Here is a 17090-nt window from a genome sequence, read left to right as displayed (position 1 = left end):
CAGATTTGAAAGACAATATCAATCTGCATGTGAGAAGCATCTCAATCGACCAATTAGAATCCGCACTTGAACAAGCTAATAAGCATCTATAAGGTTTTTGTGATTGAATGTTTAATACATCCAAATAAAATGTGTTAAAAATGTGTATTTTGTCTTTTCAACATATTTTTTGTTGTACAGCGCCATCTATCGGTGTGTCTGGAACTATTTTTTTCTCGTAATCCGTCTCCCCGCTGAATAGTATGTTCAGCAATTTTGGAGCCTTTCCACAGATTAAATCGCTGTATAGAGAGCTCAGAGTAGGGGTGTTTTAATTTTGATCACCTTGTATATTAATCATGTCGTTCTTCTCTGACTTACAACAATGGAAGAAAATCACATAATTAAACTTTTGAAGGAACAATGAAAACAGCTTGGATTTCACTTCAAAAATGAAATTTACAGCTAAAAATTTGTAATAATAAACCAATTCCAAAATTCTGGAAGCATTTTCAAAATCAAATTAACATAATTTAAAAAGACAATTTTTTTCGAATTGTAAGGTGGTGTAAAAATTATATTTGCGATGCGCTAAATTTTATTTTAGAGATTTTGACATTTACATCCCAAAAATCACTTTTCATGATGTAAATGTCAAAATTACGCTTTATTTTTAATTAATTAAAATTCTGATTAATTTTTTAAAAAATTGATTCTTTTTATACATTTTTGTTTTTTAAAATATGTCTCGAGCCGCCGTGGCCTGCTGGTAAGGTCTTCAGAACCGGAGGGTTTCAGGTTCGAGACACGATTCCACCGAAGAACTGTCGTGTAAGCTGTTTTGATGCACGTCAAATCCGTCAGGGCCAGACATCATCCGACTGGTGTGGTGTGAAAGTTTGGAGAGGGGTGCCAGCTCAGATGTCATCCTCGTCATCTAATCGCGATTCAAAATTACGATTTCCAAAGTAGCCCTAGAGTTGCTTTAAAAAAAAATGGTGCGTTAATGTAACTAAACTGAGCTCTATGTGTCTATGTCAAATTTAGTAGCTCTAGATCGAATAATCTGCTGTAAATCGCCAATACACATAGGCGCATGCATTGTTTATTATTAATAGAGATTTTCAGTACTAAAGTAGGGTATAAGTGAAGATATAAATGCAAATAATCATAAAACATGTTGCTCTATTCTCATTGATTTAATCATCTTAAATTTCTATTAGCAATGAATTTATTAATTTTTTTTTCTTATTAAAGGCAGAATCATTTTCATGATTAATTTTTGGGAGTGAGCTTAGTATTGATTGAATAAAGAGAGGTAGAAAGCACCACAAAGAAATAAAATGGCTTGATAAACTACCTATTTATATTTTATTATTTTGAATGCTTCATTCATTTTATCTATTTACAGAATTTTATGAGTTAAAATATGACTTGCGGTATTCATTCAACGTTTCAGGAAAAAAAAACATTCATTTTCAAAATATTTCTTATCCGGCATATTTTTCAACAAACTGTCCTGTAATAGAAACTTCATTTCATGATAAAATTATACTTGGTAACTAGTATTTAAATTCCGTACTGAGCAAAATATTTGTAGTATGTCCTTGTAATGATAATAACCACAAATGAATTCGACAATGAAAACGATTCTATATTGCTCTAGGGATTCTCTAAACCCTCATATCGATTAAAGAGTTCTTCAAATAAAGTTTCGTTTCTGCCGGCAGTTTCCAGGAAAAGTTACAAAATAGATAAGGGGAAAATTAGGTGCCGTTATATTAAGTGAAAGAAAATGAAATGGTTGCGTTTGAGAGTAATTGGTTGCAATAAAATGAACTAGAGAGTAATTGGTATCTTGAGGCAATTCATAGTAAAATTCAGAAATACCAAAAACGTTTATTACTTAACACTGAAAACTTTTTGAAACGTAACTGCCTGTTTTCACTTTTGTAGTCATTTCGCGTTCTCTTCGAAAATGGGAGAAAATGGGAGGAGATGGGTGGAATGTTGTGAAATGTCCTGTTAACAAGATAGCGAGAGACGAATGCAAACAGTCATGTCTAGAGGTCAAAGGATATCAATAAAGGTGAAAGTCGAAAACAAAAGAAAAAATATTGGTAATGTAGATAATCATTATCTTCTATACATTGAATATGTTTCATCTTTGATTTATTAAACATTAATTCGTTTCGTATAGGTAAAAATTATCAATTCTGAGTAATTTGTATTTGGTTATTTACGATATAACATTTGCAGTCAAATTTTTAAATATTTCCAACCAATACCTTTATTAAATTTTTGGTGTGTTTTAAATACTTGGGCAATAATATTACTGATTTTTATATTTTGTGACCCGTTCATTTAATTTATATGTTTTTCTTGAAAAAAAAATGCTTCCTTTTTCTGTCATTTTTACTTTTTTATACATAACGTATACAACAATAAAATATTGAAATAAAAAAAAATCGAAGTCGAGATTTTTTGACTCCGAAATATATAAATTTTGGAAATATAGCGTCTGTCTGCGAACATGATGACTTAAAAAATGTTTAAGTTAGACAGATAAAATTTGGAATATGGACTTCACAACAAATTTACAGATTTATTTCAAGAAAGTGCAGTAAGGTTATGATTTTTCTTACTTTTAATATAAATATTTCATTTTAAAAACTATTCATTGTTTTCAATATTATGTAGCGTGGATTAAGCATTTCTGTGGATTAAGCATTTCTGTGGATTAAGCATTTCTGTTGTTGTCGTTACTTATGGCACACTGACCGATCTATTAGCGATTTAAGCCTGTTTTTTTTTCAGTAGCTCCAACTAGGACCAAGAGTACGGCTTAGCTTCTTCACGCGTCACATTCGCTTGCACAACCCCTTTTTACAGGTGGGCGCATTAACACACCTCACAGATAGAACACAGAAGAAGAACAACCATGCCCGAGCCGGGACTCGAACCCGGGACGGCCAGATCACAGGAAAAACGTGCTCCCCTATGCAAGGACGCCGGCTTAAGCATTTCTACTGAACAAATTTTTTGATACTTGGCGAGTTATTTGGCGATTAAACCCTCACATGCATTAATAATATCCAAAAATCGAATTTCTCTTTAAGACATGTTTTTCTTAATCGATAGAAACAAAAATTTTCACACAAAATTGTAATCATAAATTCTCATACCGACTTTGATGTCTTTAAGTCATTGTGTTTTGAATTAAGGCGTTTATTTATTTCTGTCCCACAGACTATAAACCCATAGTTGGATTTGGCTTAAATTTTGATGAGTTCAAATTTTTCTAAATATTAAATATTTGTACCGAATCTTATCTATCTAGCTCTCTTTTTTTTTGTAATCGTGTTAACTTATATTCAAACATCCGAACAGACAGGCTTCCTCTGACCAGATTTTACTCAAAATTTGATAGAAATATACAAATTTGGTATAAAGACCGTATACTAAATTTCAACCGTCTAGCTCAAATTGTTTCTGAGTGATTTTTGTTGCAGAAGATGGACATTTTCCAGAAATGTGTTTCTTGAACTCAGGGAGATCTAAAACGTGGAGATTCGTCAAAATCTTGAGTTCGATTTTTTCGAGGATTATAATACTTTTTGTATACTACGTATACGAGAAAGTTAAAAAAAAAAAAAAAAAAAAAAAAAAAAACACCTTTGAAATTATATGTTAGATGTATTCATATTACATTCGTAACAGGTAAAATTGTTTTCTTAAATATCGATTAAACATGTTTTCTTCTGGGCGTCGTTTTACATCAGTCATTGGAAAGATACACAAATTATGTACTGAAAATTTATTTTGAAGCTTCGGCATTTCATAATGACATGATACCTTGCATTTTAATAAATACCATTCAATGCCAATATTGTCATGTTTACTCCACTATCTGATTCACTTATGACTTTTCTTTTTATGGTTTTGAAATGATTACTTTGACTTCAATTAACCTTTTCTAGGACCGTGGGAAGTATGCTTCCCACCAAATTTATTAATCTTTGTATGAAATTTTGTAGGTTGGCATAAGTTCTGACAAATTTTTTTTATAAAGACAGAAACTTAGATGCTTCTGTTCTTTATCTCACACAAAATGATACGTCTTGGTTTGTTACTTTATTATTAATTAACTAAATTAATTAATTAATCAAATTAAATTTATCTAATAAGCTAAATGAATCCGTTTTCTTATTCTAATTTCAAGCCTAAAAATATTTTAACATAATATGACTAGAAAAAAATGGCCCTTTAAAGGGTTAAAATGGTATATTTAGTATGGGCTCATGGAATATTTAAGATATTCATACATTTCATAACAATCTCTACTGAATTATTATAACATCTAGTAATATCTAAATTTTACTTTAGAGGTTCAAAATATGATAAATGAATGTAAGTATACCAAGAATATAAGAAAAGTTTCTGATTACTTTCTTCTATATGAAATACAGAGAGAATATTGTACAGAGAGAGTATGCCAAGCATATAAAAAAGTTTCTTATTACTTTCTTCTATATGAATTACAGAGAGAGTATTGTAAAGAGAGAGTATTGTACAGAGAGAGTATGCCAAGCATATAAAAAAGTTTCTTATTACTTTCTTCTATATGAATTACAGAGAGAGTATTGTAAAGAGAGAGTATTGTACAGAGAGAGTATGCCAAGCATATAAAAAAGTTTCTTATTACTTTCTTCTATATGAATTACAGAGAGAGTATTGTAAAGAGAGAGTATTGTACAGAGAGAGTATGCCAAGCATATAAAAAAGTTTCTTATTACTTTCTTCTATATGAATTACAGAGAGAGTATTGTAAAGAGAGAGTATTGTACAGAGAGAGTATGCCAAGCATATAAAAAAGTTTCTTATTACTTTCTTCTATATGAATTACAGAGAGAGTATTGTAAAGAGAGAGTATTGTACAGAGAGAGTATGCCAAGCATATAAAAAAGTTTCTTATTACTTTCTTCTATATGAATTACAGAGAGAGTATTGTAAAGAGAGAGTATTGTACAGAGAGAGTATGCCAAGCATATAAAAAAGTTTCTTATTACTTTCTTCTATATGAATTACAGAGAGAGTATTGTAAAGAGAGAGTATTGTACAGAGAGAGTATGCCAAGCATATAAAAAAGTTTCTTATTACTTTCTTCTATATGAATTACAGAGAGAGTATTGTAAAGAGAGAGTATTGTACAGAGAGAGTATGCCAAGCATATAAAAAAGTTTCTTATTACTTTCTTCTATATGAATTACAGAGAGAGTATTGTAAAGAGAGAGTATTGTACAGAGAGAGTATGCCAAGCATATAAAAAAGTTTCTTATTACTTTCTTCTATATGAATTACAGAGAGAGTATTGTAAAGAGAGAGTATTGTACAGAGAGAGTATGCCAAGCATATAAAAAAGTTTCTTATTACTTTCTTCTATATGAATTACAGAGAGAGTATTGTAAAGAGAGAGTATTGTACAGAGAGAGTATGCCAAGCATATAAAAAAGTTTCTTATTACTTTCTTCCATATAAAGTACACAGCGAGTATTGTAAACAATTAGAACTTGAGATGTTGACAAATATTTACATTTTAGACCTTCCTGAGTTCTAAAAACAAATTTTTGTATTATGTATTTCCATCTGTCTGACTATCTGTGACAAAGTTGGCTAAAAACGCTTTGATTTAGACGGATGAAATTTGGTGTATGGACTTTCCATCAAATTTATGGATTCCTATCGAATTTTGAGCAAAACCCATTCTGAGGAAGTCTGTCTGTCAGGCTGTTCTAATATAAGTTGATATTAAAAATTACAAAATGAAGAAAGCTAGATCGATAAAATTTTGTGAATGGGTTTTACATCCACCGTATAGACATGGATCCAAATTTTAGCCAAATCCAATAAGGGCCTGTCTGTATGTTCAGAAACATGTAGGCGCGACAACAAAACAAAACAAAAGCCGCTATAACTTAAATACATCAAATTTGGTATGTGATTTTTTTCTACTACGATTGCAGTTATGTATCAAATTTTAGATTCAATTTGTTGGAAAAAGGAGTCTAAAACACAAATTCGATTCAATTTGTTGGGAAAAGGAGTCTAAAACACAAATTTTAGATTCAATTTGTTGTGAAAAGGAGTCTAAAACACAAATTTTAGATTCAATTTGTTGGGAAAAGGAGTCTAAAACACAAATTTTAGATTCAATTTGTTGGGAAAAGGAGTCTAAACCACAAATTCGATTTTCGGATGCTATTAACATAATGCCAAGTATTAATCGCGAAAAAACTCGCTACTTTAATTCGATAGATTCGTAAAAATGATTAATTCCTGTCAAAACTTAATATTTCGTAATTATTGTAAGCCAATACCATGCAAAATGTTCTCTGTCTTACGCAAGGACCGAGTTGCGAGTTGTTGGAGATAATGATTAGATTTACTAGAGAGTATATCAGAAAGCTTTTGAGAAACCACTTCCTCTAATATATACTCATAAGGAACAGTCTCAAGTCCTTGTTGCTAATACGTGTGAGATTTTCAGGCGCGGAAACGCACTGACTCAAATATGCCCCTAGCTCTACTGTAAAAAAATCCCTTCAAAATTCAATTACCTTTGCATTATATCTATGGTGGTATTTATCAAAATAAGCTGTTCCTCTCTAAACGGAGCTATTCTAGCCTTGTCAAGGGCCGCGGTGGCCTGGTGGTAGAAATGGCTCTCGGCTGGTGAGCTCTGGTGGTGGCTGTCGGCTCGTGAGCCGTAGGGTTTCAGGTTCGAGACCTGGTTCCACCGCAGAACCGACGTGTAAGGAGGTCTGTTGCACGTTAAATCCGTCAGGGCCAAACGTCTGATGTGGTATGGAGAGGGGGGTGTTAGCTCAGGTGTCGTCCTCGTCATCTGACCATGGTTTAAAATTACGAGGTCCGTCCCCAAATAGCCCTGGTGTTGCTTTTTAATGGGATGCTAATATAACTAAACTAAACTAATCTAGCCTTGTCAAAATGGTTATAAACATAAAATACATGATACGTACTGTTCGTTTTAGTATGTTAAGACACCACTTTTCCACGGTTCTATCTCACTAAGGGGTGAGACGCGGAAGGACGAGTGCATTTCTGGAGTTCTTTGTCAACCCTTGATTCCAACGCTATTAGTTACTCTTTCATTCAATTTTTTTTTCACGCGTATATGATTATCATGTCGTTTCTTATTATTTTATTTTATTTTAGTCTGCGGATAATCCGGGTTTAGTTTATTGTTAAATGTAAAAATCTCCTCCTTTCAACTATCCTCTCAACCCTGTTTGGACGAATTAAACCCATCTTAACGCATGTGCAAAAGCGAGGAGGGTTTTAGAATACGTTGGCAAACGACTTGTATATAGACAGACTTAAACCTTTTATTTTTAATTATTATTTTTAATAATAATATATTTGAGCCACTGTTGCCAACGCCACATGTATATGGGGGTAGACACGGTTGACAAATTCTTTCTTCCTTATATTGATGCTTATTGACTTTTGCCATCGTAATAATTTTAGAAACATTTTTTTTTCAAGTTTAAAATAATTGAAAAAGAAGTGATAACAACATAAAAGAAAGCCACACCTGTAGAAAAAAAAAATTAATTTCAATTTTATATGTATGGTTGTTTTACTGTACTGTATACAACAAAAGTGTACAACAAGTTTTTGTATACAACAAAAGTATACAACAAGTTTTTGTATACAACAAAAGTATACAACAAGTTTTTGTATACAACAAAAGTATACAGTTTTTTTAAGTATACTTTTACAGTACAGTATACTTAAAAAAATATTTCTGTTAACAACAGTTTAACGGTTCAAATGAATTAATATTTATGAGACTTACACTTCTGAAAATCTAAATAATATAAACTGCTTTGTGAAAAATTATCGATCAGATAATGTTTCCAATTATATAAGCCAGTATTATGGATAGTAAAGAAGTAGCATCTATTTTAGATGTTGATACAACGTTTCAAAAAACCAAGAAATATAAAGACCTCGAAAAATAAAAATAATTTTCGTATGAAAGAGAAAATTCAGCCTATAGAGAACGAAGAAGTGAACTTTAGTGAAGTAATTTTTGGGAGAAAGAAGTAGGTTAGATATTGTGATATTGTCTATTAATGAAAGGTAAAAATCCCCGATCTTCTAATTCAGAAGTTCTTAAATCTTCGTGGAATTTTCAATTCATTAAGTACTTTGGGAGTATTAATTGGTAGAAGTCAGAGTAATAAATAAAATTGAGCATATACACGAAGTTTTTCCAAAATTTTGGAAAAACTTCATGTAGCCTTGCTGATTGAAATTTTAAACTATATCGTTGCTAACACTTTAACTTACACATTTTCCAACATTTAAAATGGTTTAATCATTTTATTAACATTTTAAGCCTCAATGGCTCAAGTAGACAGAATATTTCCAAATTTAAAAAAAAAAAAATACCTGAAATGTATTATAGTTCTCAAGAGATTAGCAAATCTTACTGTTATTTCTATTGTAAATAAAATGGTAAAAAATTAATTATAAATTTACTTATAAAACAATTCGTAAAAATCAAACCCAGAAAAGTTCAATTGCTATGAAATAACTTTAAACTTTATTTATCTATACTTATAAAAAACCTCAGTGTGTGTGTGTGTGTGTGTGTGTGTGTGTGTGTGTGTGTGTGTGTGTGTGTGTGTGTGTGTGTTGGCGCACTACGGGCAAGACTGTTTGACCTACAACTACCAATTTTTTATTGTTTTATATCATTTACTGTATGTTTCTGTTACTATGTGAGCAATTTTGCTTTTGTTTGTGTATCTACTTGTTTACCCCTATTTTTCTTTCTTCTTTTTTATTTATGTTTTTTTTAGCATTTGTGCCTGCATCCTTATATTTGAAATTTATTCTACTGTCAATTGCGTACTGACTTACATCTGTAAGCCTTGTGGTTTACTTGTTGGCACACAAGGAGTTTATACATGAAAAACAAACAAACAAACAAAAAACTACTAATTTTGGCACATGTTTACCTTGGTGGTCTGAAATGGGCACCTCGGAACGATTTTTTCGAATTTTTAATTAGAATTTTAATTAAAAATTAAGTGAAATTTTGTCGTTTTCCTACTATAACTTCAAAAATATTACAGCACAAAATTGATTTTTACATCATACTGAAGTTCAAAAAATAATCGTTTCAATGATAATAATGTTATAATCTATAAATTAAATTTCTATTTTTAATGATTTTTTAACAGTAATTTAATCACATTTTTCAACAATTTATTTCGCACAAAATAAAAAATAAAATTTAATCTGCACGAGCATGGTAAAAAATAAGCCTTTATCAACGTGTTGACATCACATTTACAAAAGGTCTGACTAAAAAAAATAAGTTAATTATTACCGCAAATTAAACTTAGAAAAATGTAATTTTCAGCACGCGACTGAATGAATTGAAATAAATAAGAAATTTGATATTTTCTTAAAAAATGAATGCAAAACAAAGGTTTCTAGATCGTTTGCAATATATATAGTATTAATTCTGTAAATCATCTTCATTTAATATAAACAGGATTTAATACATACAGGATATCCATTCAAATCCGGACCCAACGGCTAATTTGTTAATCTTTAGTTATAGACATTCATAATGTTTAGTACTGTTAAAATGTTCTAAATGAACTAAATAATTATATTTTATGTAACTTGGGTCAAAAAGTGCTCTGATGAATTACGAATTTTAAATTTTTTCTTACTCTGTTCTGTGATCCGCATTTCACGAAATATTATTCAGACACTAATATCTATACTTATAATAAAGCCCAATGTGAGTATGTTGGCGCTCTGCAGGCCAGACCATTCGACTTAAAGCTACCAAATTTGGCACATGTATACTTTGTAAAACGGGAATGTGCACCTCGGAGCGTTTTTTTTAATTTTTAATTAGAATTTTTATTAATTAAAAATTAAGCTAAATTTTGACCTTTTTCCGCTTTAACTTCCGAAATGTTACAGCACGAAATTGATATTTACAACCTATTGAAGTTCAAAAAACAATATTTTTAATGATTCTAACATTTTGACATACAAATTAAGAAATTGTAATTCTTTTTTTAAAAGTAGTTTAATAATATTTTTCAATAATTTATTTCACACAAAATAAAAATAAAATTTATGATGCACGAGCGCGTTGCACATTAATTGGAAAAAATAAACTTTTATTAACGCGTTGCTATCATACTGACGAAAGCTCAAATTAAAAAAATAAGTTAAATATCATTCCAAATTATACATATAAAAATGTAATTTACAGCTCAAATCTGTAAGAAATGAAATAAATATGAAACATGATATTTTTGAAAAGTAAATGCAAGGAAACGTTTTCTATGATCTTTTACAATACCTATATTACTAATTCAGTTAAATAGTTTTATTTAAAGCAGCATGGTTTATCATGGGCAAGATATATTCTCGAATCGGAACATAACAGCTAATTCGTAAACCTTTAGTAATAGACATCCTCTACCAAATGGTATAAATTAAGTAAATAAGTATATTCTATATAAATTGAGTCAATAAATGTTGATGAATTACATCTTCTAAATTTTTACATACATCCTCTGCCCTGTGAATCATATTTAACAAAATATTCTTAAGACGCTGATCTTTTTAAGTAAAAAGACTTGCACTCCAATCAACTAAATTAATCAATAAAACTGGTCGATTTATGAAAATTTCAATATCACTATTCAATAAAAGCCGGTGATTTTAAATCACTTCATCGACCGTCTCAAAGAAACCAATCACCTCCCAGAATTTCTCAAAAGTGACTGTCCTAGATTAAGAAAATGCTGATTATTCTAAAATTATGATATTCAAAACTTAATAAATCGATTCGATTTGAACGCAGAATGTAGAAACTTTAATTTATTTATTTAAAAATTGGAGTGTCAAGAATATTTTGCAGAACATGATTCCTTAGGTTGAAAGGACTGTCTAAAATTTAAACTTCATAATTGTTTGAAATATATTTATAAATTGAAAAAATAAAATATTATTATTGACAACGTATATATCCTTTTAAAAATAGAGCTAAACACTGAATTTTTTATTGAATCTGTGAAATTTTTGTTGAATAATTGTTTGAGATATTATAAATCATGAAAATTATTATGTAGTGCATATAAGACTTCAATGCCGAAAGACTCTACTTTTAGTTCTCAGATTTTTTTAAAGACATGCTGGGATGCACTAAAATAGTCTTTATATTAATTGTAGTTTCATTATTTCCACTTCAATTTGAAATTGTATTATACGGGCATTATGGAAAAATGAGAGAGACGCTTAATATAATGATCAAAACCGCTTAAGGCCTACATAAAACAGTATAAGTAAATAATATGACTATCAAAATTTGAAGCTTAAAAATACTTTGCTTAAAACCCTATTCTGAGACAAAGTTACACAAAATATTAAGAGATATTTTAGAGAGTATTAATACTGGCGAACATCCTGGTCGCCAAAGGCGGATAGTTTATAATAAGCTTATTAAATGCTTTGTCAATGCGATTCAACACAGTTTATGTAAACGTATATTCAATGTCTTAATATAAATTAATGATAGTAAATAATTAAAATATTATTTACTTATCTGCATGGTCTATCTATATTTTTCAAATATTTGATATATCTTACATAAATAAATTTGCATCTAATTGTAATATGATAATGTTAAGCAGTATATTAGTTGGATATAAGATGTGTTTATTATACTATTTAGCCTTGCTCGTTAAGTTATTTTAAAAATATAAATTTATTAATAATTTATAAATGTGTAATATAAATAAAATAATTAATAATTTATAAATGTGTAATATAAATAAAATAATTAATAATTTATAAATGTGTAAAATAAATGTGTGATATAAATAAAAAATATAAATTTATAAATAATTAAAAATGTGTTTGAATGAAGGTTTTAACAAAAAAAAAAACAAATGTTTACACATTTCAAAAAAAATTAATTGTAAAACGGATTCTTAAAAATGTTTTCATATTACTTTTATTTTAGAAAACCTTCATTTATTATTAGCCATAAACCATTCTCCCTTAATATAAGGGATGATACAGGATAATGGATATACATTTGTACGACGACGCCACAGACTTGGCGCGCCCCTGGGAACAACAAATGGGAAGGGAGAATATTTTATTTGTATTAAAAATAACATAAATGTCGCTAGTAATGAAACAATTGAAAACGTACAACATAATGCCTGTGTAAATACATCTCCAATGAATGCGTCATAACAGGTACAGTTCATTTCATGTGTAGGGATGACGAATATTTTCAGAGCGGTTATTACTAGGGATTGCAATACCGGACCAAAATTTCAATACCGGTATTCGGTATTTTTTAAATCTTAATACCGGGATACCGGTTTTAATACCGGTATTAGAAATTTTAGAAAAAGAAAGAAAACACAAGTGTTTCTTTGTTTCATTTGCCAGTTTTGTTAGAGAGTGTAAATATCACAAAAAATAATTTGTAACTTATAAATTATAACAGTATATAATCACAAAAAAGTAAAGAAACATCTTATTTATTTAAATCACCAAAAAGTTTAAATATCACTATTCAATCTATGGTACTATTACAAATTTTTGAAAAGTGATTTTAAAAAACATAATGTATCAATTGTACTGTCATTAATCCTGGAACGCAATTTTTTGCAAAAATGACCAGCTGTCGAAAACGCTCTTTCGGCATCTACGCTAGTTGGTGGTACTGTTAGCAATGCGCGATATACTTTTTCCAAGTATTTACCTCTAAATCCCTCATCTTCAAATAAATCGATTTCTCATCGGATGGTTTTGGATATAGCTGATTTCTGAATTGTATTTTGGTTCGTTGAATTTTTTTTATTTATCGCTAATTTTAATTTTTTTTCAAGAGACAATTTCTTTTCACTATCGACAGTAATGACACAATAATCTTCGATAATTGAACTGAATTCTTCTGAATGTGGATAGGTTTGTGGGTAAAAAATTTTAAGAAAATTTACTCTAAACTTAATCAAAATTGAATTGGTTATTTTCTTTTCTTCTTTCTCATTTTCATTTTTAAAATCATTATAATTATGTAAATACCATAAGACATTTTCTATTTCGGTATGCCTTTCTTCTGTGCGATTTTTCAATATAATATATAATTCTTCAGATAGTGATGTGTCCTGTTTTTTCAGTGACTGCAAGATGAAATTTATTGTTGCATTAGCTGTTAATAAATTAGAATCTCTCCGACATAATGCGTCAATAGTCAGTTTTATTGGAAGTAAAGCTGATATAGTTCTGGATATTAAGTCGAATTTACTATCTGAAAAATTAATTTACAGGTTTAAGTCGATGATTGCTTTTTGGATTGGATTTCTCAGTTCAAAAATCGTTCCATCATTAGGAGTAAACTGTTCCAACGTGTTTTAGAATCTAATATTAACATGTATTCTGCTTTATTTTCAGTTAGTATATATTTTAGTAATATATCAGTTTTTATAGGGAAACGTTTAAATATCTTAACAATTTTTCGAACTTTATAAATTATAGGAAGCAATTCTTGATAGGTTAATATTTCACCCTCATTAGCAATATCTTCTTCAACAATTACATTGTCATTATCTTCATTTTCAATATCACTCTCACTCTTACTCTTTTCGAAGTTGGAATCCGAAGTTTCTATATCCACAGTATTTGGATTCTTCAGTTCTTTATTTTTTTGGTATTATACATCTATTACTCCTAATTGAATTCCATGTGCATAGCACAACTGCTGATTTGCACCAATCAACTTTCCAACTTTTTCCATAATTTTTGCTCCATCAGTCATTATGGAAATATTTTCTTTCAGGGATAATCCATGTTTCGCTAATTTAGATTTAAGCAATTAGTTAAGCCATTAATTAGCTAATTAATTTCGCCCGTTAGGGAGACATAAAAACAAAAACGTATACTATTTTGCTATGTTCGCGATCCCTGAACATATAGGGGAGACAATTTTTAAAATTTCTAGTAAATACCGAAAAACCGGTATTTAAACTTGTGAATACCGGTATTACAAAATTGTACAAATGGCTCAAAATACCGGTATTCGGTATCCCGGTATACCGGTATTGCAATCCCTAGTTATTACGTAACCAATATCAAAAAGTCACAAATACAAGTGATCAATACTTTTCAAAGAGGGGTGTGATTCAAATCCTTGATACGATCTTACTGATGATATTTCGATTACAGGTTTTGGATCACGATAGAAAGTAACAATCGATACGATATCACTGAAATTTGCCGGAGCGGTGACTTCACTGGAAAGTAACAATCGATACGATCTGTCCAATGGAAGTTCTCGAAAGAAATCTGTGATTGGATTGAAAAGTGAACGGACCGGTTATTTTAATTATCGTATCGTATCATTGAATTGCATATCACTGAAATTTATCGGAGCGGTGATTTCACCGGAAAGTGCGAGGCTTCACTGGAAAGTGCGAAGTCACCGCTCCACTTTACGGGAGTCATTGATATTCGTATTTGATGATGCACTATTCCATACAGATCATTTTTAATTGCTCGTGACATGATTGACTTTGATTACATGTACTCTGTTTACTGCTGGCGCCATCTCTTGGTAGAATATAGGACTAAAGTAAACGTTTTAAAGAAATGACATATATTTTTAACTCATCTTTTCCAGAAAAATGGTTCACACTAATAAATAAATTAAATAAATAGTTTTGAGAAAAAAAATAAAATTTAAGGAGTAAGCTGAAACAGATAAATTAATTCAATCACACGTTACTTAAATTAGTAAATTAAGTATTAATTACAATTAATAAATTTTATATTTAATATTAAGTAATAATTTTTAATTAATAATATGATGGAAATAACAGATATTTGGGACGCATATTTAAAAATAACAATAGCAATATTATTTGTTATTCAAAAAATCGTGGATTATGCATCTCTATTTATGTGAGTGCAGTGAAGCAAAGAAGTTCAGTTACAATTAAGTTTATTTTAACCAGAAGAAAGAAAAAAAAAAGTTATCCGTATCTCCTCTTGACTCTTGAAAGGTCACGACTTACGAAAGGGAATTTCCCTTTTAACATTCTACCGATCACGTGCTCCTTCCCTTCTTACTGCGTTTATCTCATTATTGAGCAGTAAGACTGAAAGCATTTTCATGCGTGAATGTCTACTCAATTTTCATATGAGGAAAAAAAAGCCTTCGTTGCTTATGATTTTTGCTTTTGTGAGACGTAAATTCATTGCAATATTTTCAAATACGATATTACGTACTGAAAAATCAACTTTTATGCCGAATAGGTTGGAAAAATTGAAATAATGGTTTAGAAATAATAATACTTTTTAGTTAAAATCATCATTTTGGGACGAAGAAAAAAATGAGTGACTGTGTTTCCATCACCTGGGGTATGAATAATTTCAGTTGCTGTTGGCAGAAACATGAAGAAGCTATTATCAATCCTACATTCTCAATTCATATTCCAGAAGAAACCAAATGGAAATTTTCCTTGTTTCCACGTGGAATTTTAGATGGCGATAGTAGGAGTTTCTTTTTGTATAGAGACGATGACTGCAGTGATATTGAAATTGAAGTAGGTTTTACTCTGGAAATGCTAGCAGCTGATGGATCCATCCTCTCCGAGGCCTTGGAAAAAGTAGAATTCGATAATAATATGGTTGGGGGGTTTTCAACGTATATTTCTAGAAATAAGGTAATTTCGACAGAAGCAATGAAATATTTGCCACAAGACGTTTTGAAGATACACTGCAGAATGAACTGGTTGGAAGGGAAAAAACTGTTAATTCAGCAGATATATGCCCGAACCATTATTAACTTCGAAAGAATTACTTTTATTCGGTGTATAGAGCAATTGAGCCTAATGACACCAGATCAAACTAAGTCTTTCGTAAACAAGTCTCCTTCCGATGGTAATGCAATACAAATTAATTTATCTCTAACTACCGACAATAAAGCTAAACTTTGTTTGACAATTAGCTCTTTTGATCCTTGTATAAATAAATTTCATGTTTAATAAATTTTCATGTAAATTTCAATATACTTTCAAACTTTTTATGCAAATAAGTATAAAGTTTTGAATCGTATTTGAAGTTTGTTTACATTTTTATTTAAGATGTTGTAGCAACTTGGGAATAGAACAGCAGAACTGTATAGAAAGTTATATTTCGAAACTTTTTGAGAAATATATTTATTCACAAATAATATAAAGTATGATTATTTCTATTCATTTAAAGCTTTTCTTCCTAAATATGAAGATTAAAAAATTTGGTATTGGTCATACTTTAGTGGTTAAAACGGATATCTTATGCAAAAGTTCCAAGCACCTAATTATATTCCATATTTATAACTATCATATTTTTGATAGTGATATTAATTTTTTAAATCTTGTCCTTTTTAGGAAAAAAAACAAAATAATTACCTTTTCTGCATATTTTTTGTTTGCTTAGAAGCATCATTCATTGAAACAAGACACTTTATAATACGCAAAGGTCAATTGTTTTTAAAAACTACACAAATGATATCTAGAGAAACACAAATGAAATCTAGAGAAGTGTAATTTTCTGCGCGTTTCTGTATGAAATGAAATATATTTTCTAAAAAGTAAATGCGAGAAATATTTCCCCAAGATCTTTTACATTATCTACATTATTAATTCAATAAATCAGCTTTATTTAACGCAACATGGTTTTATATATATCCTTTTAATTCAGGGTCCAGAAGTAAATTTGTAAACTTTTCATAATGGAAACACATGTGTTAAAATGGTCTAAATGAAGTAAATAATTATATTGTTACGAAATTTCCCGGGGTTCGTTTGGATAGTGGGAGTTATATGGTGTGAAGAACACTCAATCAGGCTAGAAGCCTCTCAACCAATCAGGAACGTTCGAGGCGTAACTCAGTTTCTACTGGACGGAACGGGAAAATTCTCGATGTGTCGGGTATAATCTATTTTGGCGCCAAATTCGTCGCCAAGTCGCCAAGTTTGTCGCCA

The sequence above is a fragment of the Argiope bruennichi genome, chromosome 10 (assembly GCF_947563725.1).
Source record: "Argiope bruennichi chromosome 10, qqArgBrue1.1, whole genome shotgun sequence".
Classification (NCBI taxonomy): domain Eukaryota; kingdom Metazoa; phylum Arthropoda; class Arachnida; order Araneae; family Araneidae; genus Argiope; species Argiope bruennichi.
Note: the sequence above shows the minus strand (reverse complement) of the source record.